This window comes from Meriones unguiculatus, chromosome 5, assembly GCF_030254825.1.
Source record: "Meriones unguiculatus strain TT.TT164.6M chromosome 5, Bangor_MerUng_6.1, whole genome shotgun sequence".
Lineage (NCBI taxonomy): Eukaryota > Metazoa > Chordata > Mammalia > Rodentia > Muridae > Meriones > Meriones unguiculatus.
In genome coordinates, this window is record NC_083353.1 from 55,567,827 (window position 1) to 55,580,156 (window position 12,330).

Consider the following 12,330-nt stretch of genomic DNA (forward strand, 5'->3'; position numbering starts at 1 on the left):
ATTCGCTTGCAATGAAATCTCCTGAGAACACAAATATTCACTTCCAACGAAATCACCCCAGAGCACAAAAAAATTCACTTCCAACGAAATGAACCCCTACTTCAAAAATTTGCTTCCATCGAAAAAAATGGAGAACACAAAAAATTCTCTTCCAACAATATTACCCTAGAAGACAAAAAATTTTTTCCAAAGATATCTCCTGAGATCACATATATTCGCTTCCAAAGATATCATCCCAGAGCACAAAAAATTCGATTCCAACGAAATCACCCTAGAACAAAAAAATTTCCCTTTCAAAAAAATCACCTGAGAAAACAAAAAATTCGCTTCCAACGAATTCACCCCAGAGAACACAAAATTCGCTTCCAAAGAAATGACTCCAGAGCACAGAAAACACGCTTCCAACGAAATGACCCCATACTTCAAAAATTTGTTTCCATCGAAAAAACCAGAGAACACAAAAAATTCTCTTCCAACGACATTACCCCAGAAGACAAAAAATTCTTTTGCAACGAAATCTCCTGAGAACAAAAATATTCGCTTCCAAAGATATCATCCCAGAGCAGAAAAAATTCGCTTCCAACGAAATCACTTCAGAAAACAAAAATTCCCTTTCAAAGAAATCACCCGAGAACAAAAAAAATTCGCTTCCAACGAAATGACTCCAGAACACAGAAAACACGCTTCCAACGAAATGACCCCCTACATAAAAAAATTGCTTCTATCGTAAAACCGGAGAACACAAAAAACTCTTTACCACCGAAATCTCCTGAGAACACATATATTCGCTTCCAAAGATATCATCCCAGAGCACAAAAAATCGCTTCCAAAGAAATCACCCTAGAACGCAAAAATTCCCTTTCAAGGAAATCTCCCGAGAACACAAACAAATCGCTTCCAACGAATTCACCACAGAACACAAAAAAATCGCTTGCAACGAAATCTCCTGATAACACAAATATTCGCTTCCATAGATATCATCCCAGAACACAAAAAATTCCTTCCAACGAAATCACCCTATACGCAAAAATTCCCTTTCAAGGAAATTACCCGAGAACACAAAAAATTCGCTTCAAATGAAATCACCCCAAACACAAAAAATTCGCTTGCAATGAAATCTCCTGAGAACACAAATATTCACTTCCAACGAAATCACCCCAGAGCACAAAAAAATTCACTTCCAACGAAATGAACCCCTACTTCAAAAATTTGCTTCCATCGAAAAAAACGGAGAACACAAAAAATTCTCTTCCAACAATATTACCCTAGAAGACAAAAAATTTTTTCCAAAGATATCTCCTGAGATCACATATATTCGCTTCCAAAGATATCATCCCAGAGCACAAAAAATTCGATTCCAACGAAATCACCCTAGAACAAAAAAGTTCCCTTTCAAAAAAATCACCTGAGAAAACAAAAAATTCGCTTCCAACGAATTCACCCCAGAGAACACAAAATTCGCTTCCAAAGAAATGACTCCAGAGCACAGAAAACACGCTTCCAACGAAATGACCCCATACTTCAAAAATTTGTTTCCATCGAAAAAACCAGAGAACACAAAAAATTCTCTTCCAACGACATTACCCCAGAAGACAAAAAATTCTTTTGCAACGAAATCTCCTGAGAACAAAAATATTCGCTTCCAAAGATATCATCCCAGAGCAGAAAAAATTCGCTTCCAACGAAATCACTTCAGAAAACAAAAATTCCCTTTCAAAGAAATCACCCGAGAACAAAAAAAATTCGCTTCCAACGAAATGACTCCAGAACACAGAAAACACGCTTCCAACGAAATGACCCCCTACATAAAAAATTTGCTTCTATCGTAAAACCGGAGAACACAAAAAACTCTTTACCACCGAAATCTCCTGAGAACACATATATTCGCTTCCAAAGATATCATCCCAGAGCACAAAAAATCGCTTCCAAAGAAATCACCCTAGAACGCAAAAATTCCCTTTCAAGGAAATCTCCCGAGAACACAAACAAATCGCTTCCAACGAATTCACCACAGAACACAAAAAAATCGCTTGCAACGAAATCTCCTGATAACACAAATATTCGCTTCCATAGATATCATCCCAGAACACAAAAAATTCCTTCCAACGAAATCACCCTATACGCAAAAATTCCCTTTCAAGGAAATTACCCGAGAACACAAAAAATTCGCTTCAAATGAAATCACCCCAAACACAAAAAATTCGCTTGCAATGAAATCTCCTGAGAACACAAATATTCACTTCCAACGAAATCACCCCAGAGCACAAAAAAATTCACTTCCAACGAAATGAACCCCTACTTCAAAAATTTGCTTCCATCGAAAAAAACGGAGAACACAAAAAATTCTCTTCCAACAATATTACCCTAGAAGACAAAAAATTTTTTCCAAAGATATCTCCTGAGATCACATATATTCGCTTCCAAAGATATCATCCCAGAGCACAAAAAATTCGATTCCAACGAAATCACCCTAGAACAAAAAAATTTCCCTTTCAAAAAAATCACCTGAGAAAACAAAAAATTCGCTTCCAACGAATTCACCCCAGAGAACACAAAATTCGCTTCCAAAGAAATGACTCCAGAGCACAGAAAACACGCTTCCAACGAAATGACCCCATACTTCAAAAATTTGTTTCCATCGAAAAAACCAGAGAACACAAAAAATTCTCTTCCAACGACATTACCCCAGAAGACAAAAAATTCTTTTGCAACGAAATCTCCTGAGAACAAAAATATTCGCTTCCAAAGATATCATCCCAGAGCAGAAAAAATTCGCTTCCAACGAAATCACTTCAGAAAACAAAAATTCCCTTTCAAAGAAATCACCCGAGAACAAAAAAAATTCGCTTCCAACGAAATGACTCCAGAACACAGAAAACACGCTTCCAACGAAATGACCCCCTACATAAAAAATTTGCTTCTATCGTAAAACCGGAGAACACAAAAAACTCTTTACCACCGAAATCTCCTGAGAACACATATATTCGCTTCCAACGATATCATCCCAGAGCACAAAAAGTTCGATTCCAAAGAAATCACCCTAGAACGCAAAAATTCCCTTTCAACGAATTCACACGAGATCACAAAAAATTCACTTCCAACGAAATCATCCCAGAGCACAAAAAATTCGCTTCCAACGAAATCACCCTAGAACGCAAAAATTCCCTTCCAACGAAATCACCCTAGAACACAAAAATTCCCTTTCAAAGAAATCACCCGAGATCACAAAAAATTCGCTTCCAACGAAATCATCCCAGAGCACAAAAAATTTGCTTCCAACGAAATCACCCTAGAACGCAAAAATTCCCTTTCAACGAATTCACACGAGAACACAAAAATTCGCTTTCAACGAAATTACCACAAAACACAAAAAATTCGCTTGCAACGAAATCTCCTGAGAACACGAATATTCGCTTTCAAAGAAATCACCCAAGAGCACAAAAAATTCGCTTCCAACGAAATGATTCCATAGCACAGAAAACACGCTTCCAACGAAATGACCCCCTACTTCCAAAATTTGCTTCCATCGAAAAAACCGGAGAACACAAAAAATTTTCTTCCAACGACATTACCCCAGAAGACAAAAAATTCTTTTCCAACGAAATCTCCTGAGAACACAAATATTCGCTTCCAAAGATATCATCCCAGAGCACAAAAAATTCGCTTACAACGAAATGACTCCAGAGCACAGAAAACACGCTTCCAACGAAATCACCCGAGAACACAGAAAATTCGCTTCTATTGAAATCACCACAGAAGACAAAAAATTCGCTTCCAAACAAATCACCCCAGAGCACAAAAAAATCGCTTCCAACGGAATCACCCTAGAACATAAAAAACTCGCTTCAAACGAAATCACCCAAGAACACAAAAAATTCGCTTCCAACGAAATGACTCCAGAGCACAGAAAACATGCTTCCAATGAAATCACCCGAGAACACAGAAAATTCGCTTCTATTGAAATCACCCCAGAAGACAAAAAATTCGCTTCCAAACAAATTACCCCAGAGCACAAAAAATTCGCTTCCAACGGAATCACCCTAGAACATAAAAAATTGCTTTCAACGAAATCACCCGAGAACACAACAAATTCGCTTCCAAAGAAATTACCCCAGAACACAAAAAAATTTGCTTGCAACGAAAGTACCCTAGAACATAAAAAACTCGCTTCAAACGAAATCACCCGAGAACACAAAAAATTCGCTTCCAACGAAATCACGCCACAGCACAAAAAATTCGCTTCCAACGAAATGACTCCAGAGCACAGAAAATATGCTTCCAAAGAAATGACCCCCTACTTCAAAAATTTGCTTCCATCGAAAAAACCGGAGAACACAAAAAATTCTCTTCCAACAATATTACCCCAGAAGACAAAAATTCTTTTCCAACGAAATCTCCTGGGAACACAAATATTCGCTTCCAAAGATAACAACACAGAGCACAAAAAATTCGCTTTCAACGAAATCACCCTAGAACACAAAAATTCCCTTTCAACGCAATCACCCCAGAATACAAATAATTCGCTTCCAACGAAATGATCCCATACTTCAAAAATTTGCTTCCATCGAAATCACCCGAGAACACAAAAATTCGCTTCCAACGAAATCACCCCAGAACACAAAAAATTCACTTCCAACGAAATGACTCCAGAGCACAGAAAATACGCTTCCAACGAAATGACACCATACTTCAAAAATTTGCTTCCATCGAAAAGACCGGAGACCACAAAAATTCTCTTCTAACGATATTACCCCAGAAGAGAAGAAATTCTTTTCCAACAAAATCTCCTGAGAACACAAATATTCGCTTCCAAATATATCATCCCAGAGCACAAAAAATTCGATTCCAACGAAATAACCCTAGAACACAAAAATTCCCTTTCAAAGAAATCACCCAAGAACACAAAAAATTTGCTTCCAAAGAAATCACCCGAGAACACAAAAAATTCGCTTCCAACAAAATCAACCCAGAACACAAAAAAATTCGCTTCCAAAGAAATGACTCCAGAGCACAGAAAACACGCTTCCAACGAAATGACTCCCTACTTCAAAAATTTGCTTCCATCGAAAAAACCGGAGAACACAAAAAATTCTCTTCCAACGATATTACCCCAGAAGACAAAAAATTCTTTTCCAACGAAATCTCCTGAGAACACAAATATTCGCTTCCAAAGATATCATCCCAGAGCACAAAAACTTCTCTTCCAAAGAAATCACCCTAGAACACAAAAATTCCCTTTCAACGAAATCACCCGAGAACACAAAAATTCGCTTGCAATGAAATCTCCTGAGAACACAAATATTCGCTTCCAACAAAATCACCCCAGAGTACAAAAAATTCGCTTCCAACGAAATGACTCCAGAGCATAGAAAACACGCTTCCAACGTAATCACCCGAGAACACAGAAAATTTGCTTCTATTGAAATCACCACAGAAGACAAAAAAATTGCTTCCAAACAAATCACCCCAGAACACAAAAAAATCGCTTGCAACGAAATGACTCCAGAGCACAGAAAACACGCTACCAAGGAAATGACCCACTATTTCAAAAATTTGCTTCCATCCAAAAGTCCGGAGAACACAAAAAATTCTCTTCCAACAATATTACCCCAGAACACAAAAAATTCTCTTCCAACGAAATCTCCTGAGAACACAAATGTTTGCTTCCAAAAAATCATCCTAGAGCACAAAAAATTCCCGTTCAACGAAATCTCCCAAGAACACAAAAAATTCACGTCCAACGAAATTACCACAGAACAGAAAAAATTTCCTTCCATCGAAATCACCCCAGAACACAAAAAATTCGCTTCCAAGGAAATCATGCTAGAACACAAAAAATTAGTTTTCAACGAAATCAACCCAGAACACAAAAAATTCGTTTGCAACGAAATCTCCTGAGAACACAAATATTCGCTTCCAACAAAATCACCACAGAGCAAAAAAAATTTGCTTTCAACTAAATGACTCCAGAGCACAGAAAACACGCTTCCAACGAAATGACCCCCTACATCAAAAATTTGCTTCCATCGAAAGTCCGGAGAACACAAAAAATTCTCTTCCAACAATATTGCCCTATAACACAAAAAATTCATTTCCAAAAAAATCTCTTGAGAACACAAATGTTTGCGTCCAAAAATCATCCCAGAGCGCAAAAAAATTCACTTCCAGCAAAATCACCCTAGAACACAAAAAATTCCCATTCAACGAATTCTCCCGAGAACACAAAAAATTCACGTCCAAAGAAATTACCACAGAACAGAAAAAATTTCCTTCCTTCGAAATCACCCCAGAACACAAAAAAATCGCTTCCAGTGAAATCATGCTAGAACACAAAAAATTAGTTTTCAACGAAATCACCTGAGAACACAAAAAATTCGCTTCCAACGAAATTACCCCAGAAGACAAAATATTCGCTTCCAACGAAATCACCCCAGAACACAAAAAATTCACTTCCAACGAAATGACTCCAGAGCACAGAAAACATGCTTCCAACGAAATGAAACCCTACTTCAAAAATTTGCTTCCATTGAAATCACCCGAGGACACAAAAAATGTGCTTCCAACGATATTACCCCCGAAGTCAAAAATTTCTTTTCCAACGAAATCTCCTGAGAACACAAATATTCGCTTCCAAAGATATCATCCCAGAGCACAAAAAATTCGCTTCCAACGAAATCACCTTAGAACATAAAAATTCCCTTTCAAAAAAATCACCTGAGAACACAAAAAATTCGCTTCCAACTAAATCACCCCAGAACACAAAAAATTTGCTTCCAACGAAATCATGCTAGAACACAAAAATTAGCTTTCAAAGAAATCACCCCAGAACACTAAAAATTCGCTTCCAACGAAATGACTCCAGAGCACAGAAAACATGCTTCCAACGAAATGATCCCATACTTCAAAAATTTGCTTCCATGGAAATCACCAGAGAACACAAAAAATTCGCTTCCAACGATATTACCCCGGAAGACAAAAATTTCCTTTCCAACGAAATCTCCTGAGAACACAAATATTCGCTTCCAAAGATATCATCCCAGAGCACAAAAAATTCGCTTCCAATGAATTCACCCTAGAACACAAAAATTCCCTTTCAAAAAAATCACCCGAGAACACAAAAAATTCGCTTCCAACGAAATCACCCCAGAACACAAAAATTCGCTTCCAACGAAATGACCCCCTCCTTCAAAAATTTGCTTCCATCAAAAAGACCGGAGAAATCAAAAAATTCTCTTCTAATGATATTACCCCAGAAGACAAAAAATTCTTTTTCAATGAAATCTCCTGAGAACACAAATATTCGCTTCCCACGAAATCACCCCAGAGCACAAAAAATTCGCTTCCAACGAAATGACTCCAGAGCACAGAAAACACGCTTACAATGAAATGACCCCTACTTCAAAAATTTGCTTCCATTGAAAAGTCCGGAGAACACAAAAAATTCTCTTCCAACAATATTACCTCAGAAGACAAAAAATTCGCTTCCAACTAAATCACCTCAGAACCCAAATTTCGCTTCCAAAGATATAATCCCAGAGCAAAAAATTCGCTTCAAACGAAATGACTCCAGAGCACAGAAAACACGCTTCCAACGAAATGCCCCCCTACTTAAAAAATTTGCTTCTATCGTAAAACTGGAGAACACAAAAAATTCTCTTCTAATGATATTACTCCAGAAGACAAAAAATTATTTTCCAACGAAATCTCCTGAGAACACAAGTATTCGCTTCCAAAGATATCATCCCAGAGCATAAAAATTCCCTTCCAACGAAATCACCCTAGAACACAAAAATTCCCTTTCAAAGAAATCACCCGGGAACACAAAAAAATTCGCTTCCAACGAAATCACCTGAGAGCACAAAAAATTCGCTTCCAACGAAAAGACTCCAGAGCACAGAAAACATGCTTCCAACGAAATGACCCCCTACTTCAAAAATTTGCTTCCATCGAAAAAACTGGAGAGCACAAAAAATTCTCTTCCAACGATATTACCCCAGAAGACAAAAAATTATTTTCCAACGAAATCTCCTGAGAACACAAATATTCGCTTCCAAAGATATCATCCAGAGCACAAAAAATTCGCTTCCAACGAAATCACCCTAAAACACAAATATTCGTTTCTAAAAATATCATCCCAGAGCACAAAAAATTCGCTTCCAACAAAATCTCCCTAGAACACAAAAATTCCCTTTCAAAGAAAACACCCGATAACACAAAATATTCGCTTCCAAGGAAATCACCCCAGAGCACAAAAAATTCGCTTCCAACGGAATGACTCCAGAGCACAGAAAACAGGCTTCCAACGGAATGACCCCATACTTCAAAAAATACCTTCCATCGAAAAAACCGGAGAACACAAAAAATTCTCTTCCAACGATATTACCCCAGAAGACAAAAAATTCTTTTCCAACGAAATCTCCTGAGAACACAAATATTCATTTCCAAAGATATCATCCTAGAGTACAAAAAATTCACTTCCAACAAAATCACCCTAGAACACAAATATTCGCTTGCAACGAAATCTCCTGAGAATACAAATATTCGCCTCCAAAGAAATCACCCTAGAACACAAAAATTCCCTTTCAACGATATCACACGAGAACACAAAAAATTCGCTTCCAACGAAATTTGTGTTCTTGGGTGATTTCGATGGAAGCGAATTTTTTATGTTCTAGGGGGATTTGGTTGGAATCGAATTTTTTGTGCTCTGGCGTGATTTCGTTGGAAGCGAATTTCTTGTGTTCTGGGGTAATTTCGTTGGAAGCGAATTTTTTGTGTTCTCGGGTGATTTCGATGGAAGCAAATTTTTTGTGCTCTGGGATGATATTTTTAGAAGCGAATATTTTTGAAGTAGGGGGTCATTTCGTTGGAAGCAAATAGTTTGTGCTCTTGGGTAATTTCTTTGGAAGCGAATTTTTTTGTGCTCTGGAGTGATTTCATTGGAAGCGAATATTTGTGTTCCTGAGTAATTTTGTTGGAAGTGAATTTTTTGTGTTCTGAGGTCATTTCGTTGGAAGCGTGTTTTCTGTGCTCTGGAGTCATTTCGTTGGAAGCGAATTTTTTGTGTTCTGTGGTGATTTCGATGGAAGCAAATTTTTTTCTTTTGTGAATTGATTTCGTTGGAAGCAAATTTTTTGTGTTCTAGGGTAATTTCCTAAGAAGAGAATTTTTTGTTTTGTGTTTTTTCAGTGTTATGGAGTCATTTCGTTGGAAGCGAAATTTTTGTGTTCTAGGGTGATTTCTTTGGAAGCGAATTTTTTGTGTTTTGGGGAGATTTCGTTGGAAGTGAATTTTTGTGTTCTGGGGTAATTTCTTTGGAAGCAAATTTTTTTTGTTCTGGGGTGATTTCGATGGAAGCGAAATTTTTATGTTCTAGGGTGATTTCTTTGGAAGCAAATTTTTTGTGCTCTGGGGTGTTTTCGTTGGAAGCGAATATTTGTCTTCCGGGTGATTTTGTTGGAAGCAAATTTTTTGTGTTCTGGGGTAATTACGTTGGAAGCAAATTTTTTGTATTCTCGGGTGATTTCGTTGGAAGCGTTTTTTCAGTGTTATGGAGTCATTTCGTTGGAAGCAAAATTTTTTTGCTCTGGGGTGATTTCCTTGGAAGCGAATTTTTTGTGTTCTCAGGTGATTTGGTTGGAAGCAAATTTTTTTGTGCTTTGGGGTGATTTCTTTGGAAGCGAATTTCTTGTGTTCTGGGGTAATTTCGTTGGAAGTGAATTTTTTGTGTTCTCGGGTGATTTCGTTGGAAGCGTTTTTTCAGTGTTATGGAGTCATTTCTTTGGAAGCGAAATTTTTGTGTTCTTGGGTGATTTCTTTGGAATCCAATTTTTTGTGTGCTGGGGTGATTTCATTGGAATCAAATTTTTGAAGTAGGGGGTCATTTCATTGGAAGCGTGTTTTCTGTGCTCTGGAGTCATTTCTTTGGAAGGGATTTTTTTGTGTTCTGGCGTGATTTCGTTGGAAGCGAATTTTTGTGTTCTGGGGTAATTTCTTTGGAAGCAAATTTTTTTGTTCTGGGGTGATTTCGTTGGAAGCGAATTTTTTATGCTCGGGTGATTTTGTTGGAAACAAATGTTTGTCTTCCCGGGTGATTTTGTTGGAAGCGAATTTTTTGTGTTTTGGGCTGATTTCGTTGGCAGCGAATTTTTTGTGTTCTCTGGTGATTTCGATGGAAGCAAATTTTTCAAGTAGGGGGTCATTTCGTTGGAGGCGTGTTTTCTGTGCTCTGGAGTTGTTTCGTTTTAAGCGAATTTTTTATGTTCTGGGGTGATTTCGTTGGAAGCAAATTTTTTGTGTTCTGGGGTGATTTCGTTGGAAGCGAATTTTTTCTGTTCTCGGGTGATTTCGAGGGTAGCAAATTTTTTGTGTTTCGGGGTGATTTCGTTGGAAGCGAATATTTGTCTTCTCAGGAGATTTCGTTGCAAGCAAATTTTTTTGTGTTCTGGGGTAATTTCGTTGGAAGCGAATTTTTTGTGTTCTCTGGTGATTTCGATGGAAGCAATTTTTTCAAGTAGGGGGTCATTTCGTTGGAAGCGTGTTTTCTGTGCTCTGGAGTCGTTTTGTTGGAAGCGAATTTTTTGTGCTCTGGGGTGACTTCGTTGGAAGCGAATTTTTTCTGTTCTGGGGTAATTTCTTTGGAAGTCTATATTTGTGTTTTCGAGTGATTTTGTTGGAAGGGAATTTTTGTGCTCTGGGGTGATTTCCTTGGAATCGAATTTTTTGTGTTCTCGGGTGATTTGGTTGAAAGCGAATTTTTTGTGTTTTAGGGTGATTTCGTTGTAAGCGAATTTTTTGCATTTGGGGGTGATTTAATTGGAAGCGAATTCCTTGTCTTCTGGGGTAATTTTGTTGCAAGCGAATTTTTTGTTTTCTCGGGTGATTTCGATGGAAGCAAATTTTTTATGTTCTAGGGGAATTTCGTTGGAAGCGAATTTTTTGTGCTCTGGAGTGATTTGATTGGAAGCAAATATTTGTGTTCCTGAGTAATTTTGTTGGAAGCGAATTTTTGTGTTCTCCGGTATTTTCGATGGAAGCAAATTTTTGAAGTAGGGGGTCATTTCGTTGGAAGCGTGTTTTCTTTGGTCTGGAGTCATTTTGTTGGAAGCAAAATTTTGGGGCTCTGGGGTCATTTCACTGGAAGCGAATTTTTGGTGTTCTGGGGTAATTTCCTTGGAAGAGAATTTTTTGTGTTCTGGGGTTATTTCGTTGGAAGCGTTTTTCCAGTGTTATGGAGTCATTTCGTTGCAAGCAAAATTTTTGTGTTCTAGGGTGATTTCTTTGGAAGCGAATTTTTTGTGTTCTGGGGTGATTTCGTTGGAAGCGAATTGTTGTGTTCTGGGGTAATTTCTTTGGAAGCAAATTTTTTTGTTCTGGGGTGATTTCGATGGAAGCGAAATTTTTATGTTCTAGGGTGATTTCTTTGGAAGCAAATTTTGTTGTTCTGTGGTGATTTCTATGGAAGCAAATTTTTTATGTTCTAGGGTGATTTTGTTGGAAGCGAATTTTTTGTGTTCAGGGTTATTTTCGTTGGAAGCGAATTTTTTGTGCTCTGGGGTGATTTCGTTGGAAGCGATTGTTTGTGTTCCGGGTGATTTTGTTGGAAGCGAATTTTTTGTGTTCTGGGGTAATTACATTGGAAGCGAATTTTTTTAATTCTCGGGTGATTTCGTTGGAAGTGTTTTTTCAGTGTTATGGATTCATTTCGTTGGAAGCGAAATTTTTGTGCTCTGTGGTCATTAACTTGGAAGCGAATTGTTTATGTTCTCGGGTGATTTCGTTGGAAGCGTTTTTTCAGTGTTATGGAGTTATTTCGTTGGAAACGAAATTTTTGTGTTCTAGGGTGATTTCTTTGGAATACAATTTTTTGTGTTCTGGGGTGATTTCGTTTGAAGCAAATTTTTGAAGGAGGTGGTCATTTCATTGGAAGCGTGTTTTCTGTGCTCTTGAGTCATTTTTTTCGAAGGGATTTTTTTTTGTTCTGGGGTGATTTCGTTGGAAGCGAATTTTTGTGTTCTGGGGTAATTTCTTTGGAAGCAAATTTTTTTTGTTCTGTGGTGATTTCGATGGAAGCAAATTTTTTATGTTCTAGGGTGATTTTGTTGGAAGCGAATTTTTTGTGTTCAAGGGTAATTACGTTGGAAGCGAATTTTTTGTATTCTCGGGTGATCTAGTTGAAAGTGAATTTTTTGTATTCTGGGCTGATTTCATTTGCAGCGAATTTTTTGTGCTCTGGGGTGATTTCATTGGAAGCGAATATTTGTGTTCTCAGGAGATTTTGTTGTAAGCAAATTTTTTTTTGTGTGTTCTCTGGTGATTTCGATGGAAGCA